Source organism: Hyaena hyaena, unplaced genomic scaffold (genome assembly GCF_003009895.1).
Source record: "Hyaena hyaena isolate Hyena2069 unplaced genomic scaffold, ASM300989v1 scaffold_399, whole genome shotgun sequence".
Classification (NCBI taxonomy): Eukaryota; Metazoa; Chordata; class Mammalia; order Carnivora; family Hyaenidae; genus Hyaena; species Hyaena hyaena.
The window spans coordinates 1086316-1102007 of record NW_024081033.1 but is presented as its reverse complement, the minus strand read 5'-3'; the positions used below and the strand labels follow the sequence as shown (position 1 = coordinate 1102007).

The following is a 15692-nucleotide window of genomic DNA, read 5'->3' as shown; positions in this document are numbered from 1 at the left end:
CCTAAAACTGTTTGCGTGGTTAACTGACTGCAAATGTACCGTGTCTGCTCTTCTTCTTTTAAAAGTTTTAGACAAATCGTCCCTGGACATATTCAGCCGGGAATGACCCTCTGCTTGTAAGATATATGTCCTAACCAAGAAACACGACAGAAAAGTGGGCAATTTATAGAGACGCGTATGCTCTCCGAGTTACTTTGCACTGTGTCGTGAAAAACTGCGTCAATCATTTTCCCAGTCGCCTAGTGCACAACCCCAGAATTTTCAGTTCAGTTATATTCCTAGGAAGCCACAGGGCCCCTCTGGTAACGGATAAAACCATAAGGCTTCGTGCAGAGGAAGCAAAGACGCATTCAAATGTGAGAATAAATGGCTCCCCCAGGATTCTTTATACTTCCTAGTTTTAGGTAGATCAAGAGCACTTTTAAAATAAACTTGGCGTTCGTGTCTTATTCCAATGGAAAATCTGACTTCAGACTCTTTAGCGACACAAAAGCAGCTTTCCTTTCCCGTGCAGCCAGAACCCAGCTTTTGTCACCCTAACCGTCAGCAGGTCAACAAAAGGGGTGCCCGTGTGCCACTGAATGCTTGCAAGCCTGGTGCTGGCAGTGTCGCCCAGGGGGCCATCTGGGGACTTTTAAAACCAAGTGATTCCTGGGTCCCCCCCTCTACCCCAACATGTCACGATTAAATTGGTCTGAGGCATGGCCTGGGAATTTTAAATGTTCCCTGAGTGATTTGATTGTGCGGCCAAGGTTGAGATGCCGGTGTTGTCTTAGTCCGTCCAGGCTGCTATAAAAGAACAGCATAGACTGGGTGGCCTATAAACAACAGAAACTTATTTCTCACAGTTCTGGACACTGGGAAGATCGAGATCAAGAAGCTGGCAGATCCAATGTCTCAGCAGAGCATACTCCCTGGTTCAGATAGCCATCTTCCGGGTCTCTTTAACAAGGGCACTAATCAGATTCACCTCCACCTGCCTTATACCCTAATCACCTCCCAAAGGCTGTATGTTTGGGAAAGGAACGCAGATATTCAGTGTATAGCAAAAATGTGGTCAAAGGTCACCCATGCCAGGTAAGATGCAGGTGGGGCTCCCCACGGGCACGGAGCTCAGAGAAGCCCTGTGAGGTAAGGGAAGTCAGGGGTGAGCCGGTAGGAGCCCCACGATCAGACAGCCATAGCTTTTCCTCCACTAAGAAGCATAAGGATTCCCCAAAGGAGGGCGGGGTGGAGAGGGGGAAGATCACACATAATTCTCAGGGCTCTCATGCAAGGACCCAGCTGTGGGGCTGAGTACAGCCTGCCCTACTTGGGGGCCCCAGAAAGGGATATTTCCAGAATCTGAGTTGTGCCAAAAGCGTTCTGACTCTTCACAAGGGTCATTCACAACAAAGTGGTCACGCAAGGCTGTGCCCTGAGCCCATGGCCTCACCGTGAGGCCCCACGTGCTCGGACCACACGCAGCCTCTGCAACACCTTGTGGCATCCCCCACCCCCACCCCGCCCCCACACTCCACAGGGAATTGAAAACGAACGGGTAGTTTTGAAATTTTTTTTATTTTTTTTCAGGTTTGTTTATTCTGAGGGGGGAGGGGCAGAGACAGAGGGAGGGAGAGTGAGCGAGCCCCAAGTCAGGCACTGCACTGACAGCACTGAGCCTGCTTGGGACTCAAACTCACTAACCAAGAGATCATGACCTGAGCCTAAGTCAGATGCTTAACTGACTAAGCCACCCAGGCACCCCATAAATCTATACTTCCTTTTCAAATCTACATTGCTTTTCTGAGAGAGAGACAGAGAGAGAGAGAGAGAGAGAGAGAGGAGGGGCAGAGGGAAAAGGAGGGAGAATCTCAAGCAAGCTCCATGCCCATCACAGAGCCCAATGTGGGGCTCACTACCATGCCCCTGGGATCATGACCTGAGCCGAAATCAAGAGTTGGATGCTTAACCAACCAAGCCACGCAGGCACCCCTTGACATTTATATCCAAATAAATGTACCTTCAAACCCACGACTCAAGAGCATAAAATTTCAGAGCAGAGAACAGTGAGGCCCTAAAAGCTGGAACATCTTACTTTAAAATAGCATCGGGGCATCTTGATTAAATTTTCGGTTGCAGTGTATTCAGGGTCAGGCAGGAGAGAAGTGTGGGTCTTTCCTCCCCCAGACCCCAAAACAGGCATCCACATCTCCGGCTCCAGACTCTGAGAACCCTGGAAGTTCACACGGGCTGGATCCTCTCAGGCTCCACTCCAGCGAGTGTAAACGCCAGGAAGAAAAGGAAAGGAGTGGCCGGCAGTGGGCTGCACAGCACCCCCGAGGCACCGAGGTCTCACAAGCCCAGCTCCCACCTCACCCTGTCTTTCGGGGTCCGATATGGCTGCTCACCTACAGCCACACCATCCAGGGGCCCAAGAAGTGCATCTATGCAGCAGCTGGAGGAAAGGGGCCTGGAACGAAGATTCTTTTTAAATGAAAAAACAAAGATCATTGGGGGAACTTCTCCCTCCTCCAAGAGCCTTGTGTGCTTAGCGCCCCTGGCAAGGAATGACGGATTGTTGTTCCCACTGAGGACCATTGCCCTGGAGATGGGCTGGGTGGGAAGAAAAATGTCGGCGGGGGCTCCGTCCTTGCTGTGTTCCCTCACTGGCTGGCCTCGGGAACAGAGCCCCAGGAGGTGGAAAGGGCCCTTGTGATCCTCCTGCCGCCCCCCCGCCCCCCCCCCCCGGGGGATGCGTGGCCTTGCTTGAGCTGCATCTGGGCAGGGAGGCAGCCGCACAGTGCGCCCTCCCCGCGACCTTGTGAAAGGGCAACATGTGCAAATACAAGATGGGTAATGGCTGGTGAGGTGCTGGATGGGAGAGAGGTTCCAGAGGCCTGTGTGGGCCACACACTGAACGTATGTGGCCATGTGCTACGGCTCTCACACGGGAGCGGAATGCTGAGCTTGGATTTCACAAACAGGCTCACCGTGTGAGGGGGAGGCGGTGATACCAAGGTGGTGCCAGCTGTGGAGGGGGGCGGGGGTGGGGCACCAGCCCCAGCTTGGAAGGGCCTGGAAGTGCACTCACTCCCTTTCATTTAGCAAACACGTCTTTGTATTCCCTGCCTTCCGCTGGCAACTTAAACTTGACAAAGCACCAACTATCTGATGGGGCTGTGGGAAGATGGGAGGTGTGGGTCCCCTGTTGCCATCATGGGGCATTCTGTCACCACTGTCTGGGGCCAGGATGCCCAACCTGCTCGGGGTAGATCTGGACTTTGTCCCCAGAGGGCCTCCTGAGGGGCTCTGACCCTATGACAGCTGTTTGAAAACAGACCACAGACACTGTGATGTACTCATGGCTTCAGGACATCGGTCGGATGAAATCCACCCCCTAACAGGCGTGCTGCTTGTATATAAAGTGGGAGCACATGTAAAAGAAATGCCCGACTGTTCTTTGTATTGTTCTTAAAGTTGCAGTGATTATTCGGGAATTAATTTCATGCCGTCAAATATGAACTGAGGAGTTTTACCCAGTTGGGGGAGGGCAGAGACACATATGAATGATTATGATATCACCTATCGCACTTTACATAAACACAGAGAGAACACAGACAAATGGAAGGTTAATTCTGATTGAAGGAGAGATTCAACAAAGAGATTGGGGGCAGGGTCAGGGGCCGGGTGGGGTGGGGTGGGGTGGGGTTGGGTGGGGAGAGCAGGAAGTGGAGAGGAGACAGAGGGTTAGTGAGAGGTAAGTGGGAACGAGGACAGTTACCAGCCCAGAAGGTGCGTGAATAACAAGCTAAATGGTTAAAATTGGGGGCAGTTTGGGGGTGAGGGGTGGATGTGACAAGAGAGGTTGGATACGGCACAGAATCATGGGAAGAAGGTCAACATTTCCTTAGTATTCAAGCTCTTCCGAGGGCAGTACCAGCCTGCTGCCTCATGATACCTCCATCATCACCGCATGGAGTAGATGTGATCACCCCTGTCGTAGATCTGGGTCTCCCTTGTGACACCTCCATCATCACCGCATGGAGTAGATGTGATCACCCCCGTCGTAGATCTGGGTCTCCCTCGTGACACCTCCATCATCACCGCATGGAGTAGACGTGATCACCCCTGTCGTAGATCTGGGTCTCCTGACTCCCTTGCCAATAGGAAGACAAATCCAAAAGGTACCCCAGACAGCTCTGACGGCCTTAAGGGAAGCAGGCCTCTAACGCAGGACACTGTGGAGAAAACTGGCACATTCCACAGCAATGCTTCCCCTAACAGTTCCTCTGCCCCCCAGTAGCTGTCCTCACAGCTCCCTCTCCTTTCTCTCCTATCCCCGTAGCTCCAGGGTTCCGTTTCATACTCAGACCAACTTACTGCTTTTCTGGTCCTTCCCACCAGTCACCTGCATTAGCAAGACAAAGGGAGCCAATATTCTTAGAAAGTATTAGAAGTCTTTAGGCTAATAATTTTATAGCCTTGGCCAGTCACAAACTAACAAGGAAACAGAAGCTCAGAGAAATGAAGAATTTCTGAAGGTCTAGAACGGGTGTTTCAGGAAGATATTCTGGAAAAGAGGGCAAACAGGCTGCGAACAGGTGCTCAAAGAGAGCGAGGCCAATTCAGATCACATTTTGAAGAAGGCAGAACTCCAGGGATAGAAACGAGTCAGCAGCTGCTGGAGGCTAAGGGTGGAGAAGAGTTTGACCACCAAGCGGCAACAAGAGGAAATTATCTTGGGGTGAAAGAGCTCGCTCTGTGTCCTGATTATGGTGGTGGCGATGTCTCTACGTACCCGTCAAGACTCAAAACCGTACATAAAAACAGTGCATTTTACCGTCTGTCAATTTAAAAATAAAAGTTGAAAACAACTGGCAAACCAGCAGAGAGATGACAGAGTCGTCAAGAAGTGACGGAGAGCAGGGGCGGGCCTCTAGGTGAGAGATTTCAAAGGCAAGACTGAGATGTGCCTGGAATTCCCGTGAAGAAGGAACCAGAGAACCATGGACCATAGATTTTTAGAGACTGTGCAAGAGATCTTAAAAGATCAGCCAGGGAAAAGTTCTAGCTCACAGACGAGAAAACGGAGTTAAAAATGATCTAAGGGTTTGGGCTTTGTCTGGGTGGGCGGTGATATCATTACCCAGACAGAACAGACATGAACAGCCAGGCTCAAGGAGGAAGTTGATGAGTTCACTTCTGGATATTTTGAATTTGGAACATTTATGTCACCAAGATTTCTTTTTTTAGTTTTCAGGAATTTGAAAACAAAATTGTTGGGTTTTGGCATTGAGAGCAGTATCTTGCCACAAATACTGTTTCACTGCAGCTACAGTCAAAAAGAACTCGTGGCTACAGTCCTACATGAAGAGGGTATGTTACTCTGAGTTTGTGTGTTGTGACCAACAGTCGTTTAAAATCACAAGGAGAGAATAATATTGATCCAGTGAAAATTCAGGCACATTCTCCATTAAGGTGTTTGCCATTAACACTACCTTATTCTCATGATCTATCCAACGAAATATACATTTCCTCCTTATTGGTAACATACGGATCAAACTTGGACACCCTTGTTTTCCATTCTTATTGATGCCAGGAGGTAATTCACTGCTGTTTTGTTTTTGCTTTTGTTTTATAAAATGTTGCAAATAACCAAGGAAGACAAGCACTGAGATGGTCTACACAATCGGCAGTTACTAAGCGAAAGTGTCAATGTTGAAGATAAAAACCTCATCCCAACGAGACCTTTGTCACTGTTTCAGAGCAGTTTCCAAAATGCCTTGATTTAACAGTCAGGCAGCCAAAAGAAGCCGCGCTTCCAACCCCCTCACAGCCCCCGGGGTATGCAACCCATTTTAAGAACAAGATCCCCAAAGTTGCAAACTACTGAGAAGGCCTAACTCCTTCGCAGCAAGGTTTAGTCACAGGATAATAAAATAGAAAGTTCATCGTGTTGAAAACAGCTGCTCTTTGTTTCTTCAAGTGCTGGGCAGGGGGGCTGCAAAGATGGGGAGTCTGAGGAAGAAGGCAGAATGTTGGCACCTCCTGGTAGAGACCTTGGTTTTGCTTGCTGACTTGCTTGGCACTGTAGCAGGCTCCTAATGTGTAAGTGCTGAATGAATGAATAAAGCTAGGAGAGACGGAAACAGATCTTAGAAGTAAGAGACGTCAGGGCCACCACACTTCGTTGGCTGGTTCATCCATTCAGCAAATGTCATTGAGCGCTCACTAGTACGAGACCATTTCTAGGCACGGTGGTGGATCGGCAACTGCAGAAGGCCTAGTACTGGGCCCCGACACATTGATAACCCAGAAGAGGAAGAAAGAAAAGGAGAGCTAACGTTTGTGTATCCGAGCGTGTGACCGAGCTTGGCAGGGAGGCACAAGAAAGGCTGGGAGCGTAGTAGAGCTGCAGAGGTCAGTGGGGACACGTCACATAGGGACACTTTCATCCAGGGCATCTGAACCTTAAGGGATGCAGAACCGTGGACAATTTGGATGGAAGCAGAGCACTATGGGATTTTAAAATAACAGGAACAAAAAATGCCCAGAGTGGAGAAGGCTGGAGGGGCATAAGGGAAAGCAAATGTCGCTGAGGAACAGCAGGGACTAAGGGTGAGGGTTCACGGTAAGGGATGAGCTGGGCGGTGGGCTGCTGCTTCCTGTAGAAGAAGAGGAGCCTCGTTTTAAGCAGAAAGAGTTGTCATCAAGTCTGTCACAAGGCAGAGGATCAACCGGAGTGAGGAGAAACTTGACCGGGTTGATAGGATCTCCCGGGCTAGAGCGACGAAGGGCAGCGTTAGCAAGACTAGGAAGTCGCTGCGGAGGGCGGGGCCCGTGGCTTCCCGGGTAGGTGCTGAGCGGAAGCGCGGAAAAGGCGTCCCGAGTTCTGCGCTCAGGCGATCAGGGTGACGGTGCTGACGTGGGGAGAAACTGTGGCGTCCAGGAAAGGGTTTGGAAGCAGGATAATGAGTTTAGTCCTGCATTAAGTATTTTGAGTCTATGTTAGCTTGGAGCTGTCAAGAGGACATCCGGGTGGAGAGGCTCATGAAGAAGTAGCGTATAGGCAGAACTGAACTTTGCAGAAATACCTATTTAAAAATCAGCCACATACAGGCGATACTGAGGCTGTGGGGCTGGAGAAGGTCACTGGAAAGAGGAAAAGAGAGAGACAGAGGAAGAAACAGTATAAAATTTTGTTTTTAATGAGAGAGGCTGAGTGTGAGCAAGGGAAGGACAGAGAGAGAGGGAGATATAGAATCCGAAGCAGACTCCAGGCTCTGAGCTATCAGCACAGAGCCTGGTGCGGGGCTCGAACTCATGAACTACGAGATCATGACCTGAGCTGAGGTCCTGGAGGCTCAGCCAACTAAGCCACCCAGGCACCCCAAGAAACAGTAATCAAGGACCTTCCCAACCGTTTACTCAGCATGCCCCCCTCAGAACATGTTTTTCAAAGCGAAAGAGAGTTCCCAAACCTGGTTTTTAACTTGTAACAAAGGAAACACCACCACACTTCGGTCACATTAATAACAAGGGCCACAGCAGCCATCCTTTTCAACAAAACCCAAGTTAAACCCCATTGCTGGCCTTCCACTTGAGCGAGGGAGCCTGCTGGGAGGAGGGGAATGTCGCCTTCCAGAGACTTCCTTCATGTGCACGCAGCGGGCAACAATCACCACCGGCTTACAGAAGCACTTCTCTCTGGTAGAAGGCAAGGGCAGTGAACAACCCAATTCACTTCATCTGCAGTCACCACAGACAGAAAAACAAGAGAAGATGTGCACACTGTGTAGGAGGAATGTTCCTTTCCTACTCCCACCCTCGTCCCGCCCGTCTCTTTCCCGGGTCATTATCAACACATTTCAAACGCCTCGAAGATGTTGATAAAGCAGCCGCACATCTGCGCACTCCTCCACAGAAGAGAGCTGCGTCTCAAGGCCGAACCTTCCCACCTTTGCGTGGAACAAAAGCCCGACTTCTACGCTCGGCACCCACAGCTGTTTTCCACGAACAGAAAGAACCCAGCCAACCCAACTGGCTCTTTGAAGGTACGATATCCTTTTCCTGTGGCCTAATTTAGCTGCAGATTGAAAAGTGCAAGAAAAGCAAAAAAAAAAAAAAAAAAAGCAAAAAAATGGATGAGGTTTTCACAAGAGTTACATAGGAAGACGTAGCAGATTTTCTTCGCCTGTCAAATTCTTGAGGCACATCGTCCTGGTTTACATTCTTTGTTTGTTGAAAGAATCTCTAATTGTTCCCCAAATGTGTTATTATTGTTGACTGAGGAGACGGAAGTTCGCGGTCCTAAGAAAAATAGTCTACATTTTTCAAAAAGTCATCACCCTCCTTACCGAGGACTCAGAAGACCGCATCGATGGGAACGTCACCAAGCTGGACAGCTACCATCAGGCGTGCCTAACGCGCTGCAGCAGGTCCTCGTCAGCTCTGGAAACCAATGCTCATCAAGTGTCAACGGATCCATGAGCCTGCACTCCGGCATCATTCACAGAAAGCGAAACAAACAGAGCAAATCCTCCCCTGGGGTTTGTAGTTTAAACCAAGGTGTCCTCTCGCGACTGTAACAATGCGCACAAGAGCAAGTTCAACAACACAAAGGTGAGCAAATGGCCTTGAACTTGAGTTTGTATGGAACCTTTTTTGTCGCACCACCCAGTGAGGTCCTGGGATACTTGTGAGTATTCTTTTTTTTTTCCCTCAATAAAATAGAGGGAAACCTGCCGAACGAATGTTTTAGACGCATTCCTTTCTCACGAAGGGCGGAGGATGGCCTCTCTAAAACAGACACCGAGCCTTGTTCATGACTCTTCTTCCTATTCTTAGGCTCCTAAACAAAGAAATGTATTCATGAGAGAGAAGAATGTCATGGGAAGAAAGTTCGGTTAGAGTCCACGAAGGCTAGAGGCCACGTTCAAGCAGCCTGGAGGCTCAGGGACAGTGAGGCAATGGGAAAACTCAATGCGGCCGCATCCTCAGCGTGGAAAGGCGGAGTCCAGATAAGACCCAGGAAAGATTTAACAGGTCAACTCAAATGGCTCTCGTGAATAGGTCTGGACGGTGGTTTATTATGACATGGAAACCTGTAAAACAGTCCACTGGTTTTCAGAAAAATATTGAAAGGATTCAGCACAATTCTTTTAAAAATCATGCCCCACTAGGGCACCTGGGTGGCTCAGTCAGTTGAGCATCCGACTTCGGCTCAGGTCATGATCTCATGGCTTGTAGGTTCGAGCCCTGTGTCAGGTCTGTGCTGACAGCTGAGAGCCTGGGGGCTGCTTCAGATTCTGCCTCCTTCTCTTTCTGCCCCTCCCCCACTCTCTCTCTATCTCAAAAATAAACATTAAAAAATTTTTTTAAATAAAAAATTAGACATAATGCCCAGTCCTTAAAAAGATGGATACACTCAGGGTTATTACTATAGATGCCAGCACCTGGGACCATCCTAGTTTATTCTGATGTCCCAGTGTAATAATTAATAAGACCTCCTTTCACCCTTATAAGGGACCCAGCTTGGACAATAAACTTTATGGCCATACTAGATATGAATGGTTGGCAATCGAACAGATTAGGGATTAAAACATTAAAATAAAATACATTAAAATAAAATACAAAATTTTAGAAGTGCTTTCCTTCTGAACTAAGGAACATATTTAAGTAATAATCCAGACTCTATATTGCACTTACACTCACAATTCCAGGTGGGCAGTTACATTCTGATCACTGAGGGGGGCTCGCACACAGAACAAGGGGTCACACATGGCACCAAGCAAGTGCTCTGTAAATAGGCAGCGATTAAAACGGTCTTTGAAAAAAAGGCAATGACAGAACCATTTTCACCCATGTCTTAACTGAATGGTCCTTCAGCCACGAGATACGGCACTGAGGAATGGCTTAACAGTTCTCCTTGATGCTGGGGGTGAGACAGGCGCGTGCATAGGTGGTGGGAGGGGCCGTCAGAAAAGGTTCTGTTGCAGAAGACTCCACGGAGTGAAGCGCTCTCCCATACGTTGCTTGCACCAGGAAAGGAAAGCAAGCCCTACGCACACAGTGGGCTAACAGGCCCGAAGACAGAATGTTTTCACGATCGGGGCATCGATCTGTTGCAGATGACGTCATCTGTTGCAGATGTCACGTCAGCCACGGCTCTCACGCCACGAGCTGCAGCCCAGTTCTGGTTGGAGGTGGCGCTCTGGCATGGCCAAGTCAGAAGGGTCAAGCTGGGCTCTACGCCTTCCGTGAACAGGCGACATGCATACCTACCGACCCCGGCCCCTGGGCCCCTCCCACCAGCGCGCAGCCAGGCCCCCTCCCAGCGCTTGCTCCCCTGTGCTCTGCCCTCCCCCCCACCCTCCACCCGCAGAGAACAGAAGCAGCCGTGAGACAGGTCTACTCACACGAAACCAAAACCCTTCTCCAGCCTGCACTACCCACAATGAAAGGCTCTCTGATCCACTGAACATTTTAAACCAAAACACACTCCAACCCTGAGCATCAGCAGCGCACGTACTTCTCTTTTTCAGGGTTGTGAAGGGAGGGCGGGGTGCTGCACAGAATAACAATGTTCAGCATAGGAAAATCCCCAATACGCAGGCGGACACCTGCTTTATCTATTCTCCTCCCAACCAAGTGAAATCATCACAAACAGTCCTCGACGAAATACCCTCTGTGGGTTCAGAGACGACAGGGACTGGGCAGGGGCTGTGCACGCGTCGGGCTGACGGACGTGTCTGTGTGGGTCGTGAAGGGGGTACGCTCCCGACGGAGGCTCGGAGGATGTGGCTGTGCAGCGTGGATACTCGGAATCGTCACCGATGTGCTCGCACAGGGTCGGCGGGGGGGGGGGGGGGGGGGGGGGGGGGGGGGGAGCTAAGTGCATGTAAAAATCATCGTGACCACTTTTCCACTAATTCACACACAAAAATAAAGACGAACGATACCAGGCAACTTCAAAGGTCACATTCCAAAATGTATCTTACTTCTTTATTCATGTGGTTATTTTCCCACTTCGAAAGTTAAAGCAAGATGTCCAAACGGGAAACTAGAAGAGATTGTGCGAAGGTACAGGAACGCTTCCTCGCCCTGCTCCCCAACTTCTCCAGGTACCTGTCGTGAAACGACTCACCTTCACATCCCTTTTAAGAACTAGCTGCCTACCAGAGCCCTTCACGTCTACACTTTTTTTTATTTCAAATCTAACATCTCCTTGCCATGATACCAGTGCACGTAGAGCTGGCGGAGCAAAAGCTGTCATTCTTAAAACATGAAGAGAATAATTCAGCGCCTTTTTTTTTTTTTTTTTTTTTTTGTGATCACAGAGAATGCAATTAATACCCTGGCTGCCTTGGTATGTAGACCAAACCTTCTGCCACAGTGTTCTGTGGTGCTGCTGTCTAGGGCCGCTCTGCCAATCTTTTCATTCCTCCAGAAACGACGCCAGACTTCTCAGCGCTCGGCGAAGTATAATGAGGCGGAAGAGGTGGCTGGAACCCTGAGTGGGGGAATGTGCTCCTGGAGTGATTCTCTACAAAACACAAGGCTACCTCAAGATCCAAGGGCTTCTGTCTCCCCTTCCCTCCAAAAAGCAATTAAAATCTAGCCTTTGAAAAGGCTTTGAAAAAAAAAAAAGGAGTGAAATTCTTATATCTTCCGGGCTAGCCCAGGAGCCTTTTAATTCACGTGAGGTAGAAGGCAGCAGGAATGGTGTAGACCGAGAAGAAGCAGTGATTTACTAAAGCCTGTGATCCACGTGGGGAGAGTTCCTACCCACACCACAGCAGACTTATGAGATAGCAGAAGAAATAAAGATAATTCGCAGAAAAGATAGGGATAACGAGAGCCAAGAAAGACAAATAAGTATCAATGTTTTTAGATATTACACTATCACACCTGTGTACTGGCTGCAGCTACAAGGTAGTCTTCGACCCAAACCCTGTCTCATTTGGGGCCCAATGAATGGTCCAAGCCAGTGACAGTATTCACCATGGATCGCAGGGCCCCCAAGTATATTAGACAAAGGAAATAACGGCCATAAAACCAAACCCCTAAGCTATCACTGATTGCATACTAATACTATTTTAGTTGATTCTGGCCTTCAAAGTTCATAGACTCACAACATTTTAGTGTGAGATCCTTTAATCCAACCCTCTCGTTTGCAGATGGAAAAGGAGAAGCTCAGCGAAGTATGCAGCATGCCCAAACAGCAGGTTGCTGCGAGGCCCAGGACTTAACCCACGGCCCCTGGTCCCTGGCCCTCAGTACTGCAATAATCCTACCTGCCATATTGGCCACCTTTTCTTGGCCTTGATGGCTTCTTCTTTCCTAGACGTGTACCTCCCCTCAGCCTTTGTCTGTACTGAGTGTCTGATCTTGTGATATAATAAGAAGTATATATTCGGTCTTCACCTCTGGTTCCTGGCACAGAGCTCCTAGAACTCTAGGAATTTCCTGAATGACCAGGGTGATAGCAGTATCTTTTGTTATGATACTAGGCCTGAGTCCCCATTTCCGGACACAAGAGCTTCTAAGACCCTCGGGATCTCCTGGGATGCATGTTTTTTGTATGCTAATTAGATGTCTAGTGGCCAGGGGCTTAGATCTCTTCAGGATGGTGGGAAGCCTGTCACCAGAAGGTCCAAGGCTTGATTACAGGGGGATGGAGCTTTCAGCCCCTCCCCCAACCTTTTGTGGAGGTTGAGTCAATCACCAAGGGCCAAAGATCTAATCAATCGTGCCTATGTAATGGAACCTCCATTAAAACCCCTTAACTACGGGGTTCTGGGAGCTTCCAGGTCGATGAACAGCTAGAGAGGGCATGAAGCTCCACAGCCCTTTCCCCATCCCTTGCCCTGTGCATGTCTTCCATATGTGTATCCTTCCTGAGGTGCATCCTTTATAACAAACCAGTCAGACTAATAAGTTAAGTGCATCCCTGAGTCGCAGGAACTGTTCTAATAAATTATCAAACGTGAGGAAGGTGACCAGTTGGTCAGAAGTATGGGTGGCCCAGGCATTCAACTGGTGTCTAAAGTGGGGCTGCTCTGAGGAATCTGATGCTAACGCTAGGTAGTTAGTGTCAAAATGGAATTAAGTTGTAAGTCACCTAGCTGATGTCCAGAGATTCGGAGAATTGGTTGTTGGTGTGAGGAAAACCCATCTGGTGTTCCACGTGCTAGGGGTAAAATAACTCAAACATGGCTCCCAGGATCTGACCCCTTGCCTCTTTGGAGCGGGGTACCTTCTTGGTCATTCCATCCCATGGATGACCAAACTCGGTCTCACACCTTTCAGACAGGTGAGAGCCACTGGCCTGTTGTGCGCTGCCAGGAATCTGACATGACAATGCGGACCTCCAACAGAAGAAAACACCCCCTTTCGTGACAACATGCACGATCCCTCCCCTAACCTTCACCTCATGGCTCCAAAAATTCAGCATGAGCCAATCTTTCCACTGAACATTGGCTACGACCTTCGATTAACGTGCCACATTAGTCTCAGGACATGCTTGTGTATTCTCACACACACAAACACAGACATATTTACTTCTAAATAGGACCGTGTTCTATTATCTTTGGTACAGAAACACAAGTAAGTATCTCCACGGGTAAATTCTAGCTTATCTCTAACAAGCAGTGGACTAGAAGTCGAAAGTCTGATGTTGTACTCTGATTTCTAACTCCATGCAGGGGGGCAAGCCCCCTTTTACACCTCAACATCCTCAGCTCTAGAAGTGTAGCCAGGCCCTCCCTGTGTGGACCAAGAGTAGGCTCAAGAAGACCATGGATGTGAATGCACTTGGTAAAAGTCACACAGAGTGCCACAAAACTGTCTAAACTACACCCATCCGTGCAAAAAGAAAGCGCTTCCTACCCTCCTATGTAATAGTAACCAAAGACGGGAGTTAAAAGGTGACCACACTGTGGAATAAATGGTTAGCAGTCTGGACCAGTGCTGTCCAATAGAAATATAATATGAGCCACATATGTAATTTTAAGTTTTCTAGTGGTCGCATTTAAGATATTTAAGACATTTTTATATCCAAAATATTATCATGTCAACATGCAATTAACATAAAAATTACTAATAAAGTCTTTCTTGCACTCATCTTTTTTAAGTCTTTGAAATCTGGGGTGTATTTTAATGTTCCAATCACATCTCCCTTCAGACCAGCCACATGTCACATGCCCAGTGGCTACCACAGTGGCCAGTGAAGGAGATTTTAGACACAACGTTACGGTCTCATGCTTTCATGGTTGCACACGAGCCTTTTTCGATGCCCAACACGCTGCCTTGTAGCAAGCAAACACCAAAATCAATATGTGTGAGATGCCTAAGTGTCCTAGACATCTACTGTGATCACAGAACATCTTTGGGATAAGAGGAAGAATAAAAGGGGCATCTGGGTGGCTCAGTCGGTTGAGTGTGTGACTTCGGTGCAGGTCACGATCTCATGGTTTGTGGGTTCGAGCCCCGCGACGGGCTCTGTGCTGACCGCTCGGAGCCTGGAGTCTGCTTCGGATTCTGTGTCTCCCTCTCTCTCTGCCCCTCCCCTGCTCATGCTCTGTTGCTCTGTCTCTCAAAAATAAACAAACATTTAACAAAAGAGAGAGAGAGAGAGAGGAGAAATAAAGGACTTTAAAAAGCATTAGTCTGTGTTGACCTTTTCCTGTTCTTGAAACCCAGAAGTCCTGGCTTGCAGGATGCCAAAGGGAGACTGCTCGTGGGGAAACCCCAGGGGAGGTCTCTACTCACAGTGGGAGCCTTTCTCTCCCCAGCCACGTTTTGACCTGCATCACTGCAGACCTGTCCGTTCCGCCACAGAGGCTTGTTGCCAAAAGCTCAGGGACACCGCTGAAAACAGGTGAGCACCCACCCCTGGGTCCCGTATTACTGTGAAATCATTTGCGTTCTGTTCAGCAAATCTGCATAAAACTGGAGCCAAGAGAGCTTGGCGGGGCGCCCAGGCCACACTCTCTCCACGCGGCTGTGGCCACCCCTGTTGATCACCATTTACAAGGGTGGTAGAGTGAGATAGACCCCCGGTTAGAATCAGCGGAAAGACAGAACCCCTTCCCCGCCCGCCGTGCAAGTCGGTGTCCTCTGGGGTAAAAGTGAAGGAACTCTGAGATGTAATCTGGCCGCTGCACCCTTTGTTATGACAAGAGTTTATTTTATAGGACTCTGACCTGCGGCACGAAAACCTCAGCTTCAGCTGGGGTTGTAATGATCCGTGACAGCGCGCACACCTGAACACCGACGAGCTCAGATTCCGGCCTGTGGGCCCCCTGGGAAACCAAACTCACCACCCCTCATTCCAGAAAGCCACAGGCTTCCATCCCAAAAGCAGACTTTACCCCAGAGGACCTCTCCCCTTTTCACCAGGTATGTTGAGGGTAAACTCAAGGTGGGGTGCGACTGCCTCTAGATGCAGGGCCTCCTTTCTCTTCCTTTGGGTCGGGGAGGGCGGGGAGGGATGGGGGACAGGGGAACATGGGTGGGGGGGCAGGGGGCCACAGATCTGCAGGCAGCCGGCGAGCAAAGCAAATGACACAACAGAGAGGGCAAACGTGCATGGGGAAAACGCACAGCAAACAGTTTGGTCCACGTTTACGTTTTGTTATTTTATCTCCGCCGCCTATCTCTTTCTAGGACTATTTCCCAGAGAAATTCCATTTTCATTACAAAGCTGG

General features: G+C 49.1%; 1 protein-coding gene across 1 annotated transcript in view; it reads right to left on the bottom strand.

Annotated features, from left to right (window-relative positions):
* BCL2 (BCL2 apoptosis regulator) overlaps window positions 1-15692 on the bottom strand; it is a 181379-nt gene that overhangs the window by 144809 nt on the left and 20878 nt on the right. The window lies entirely within an intron of this gene.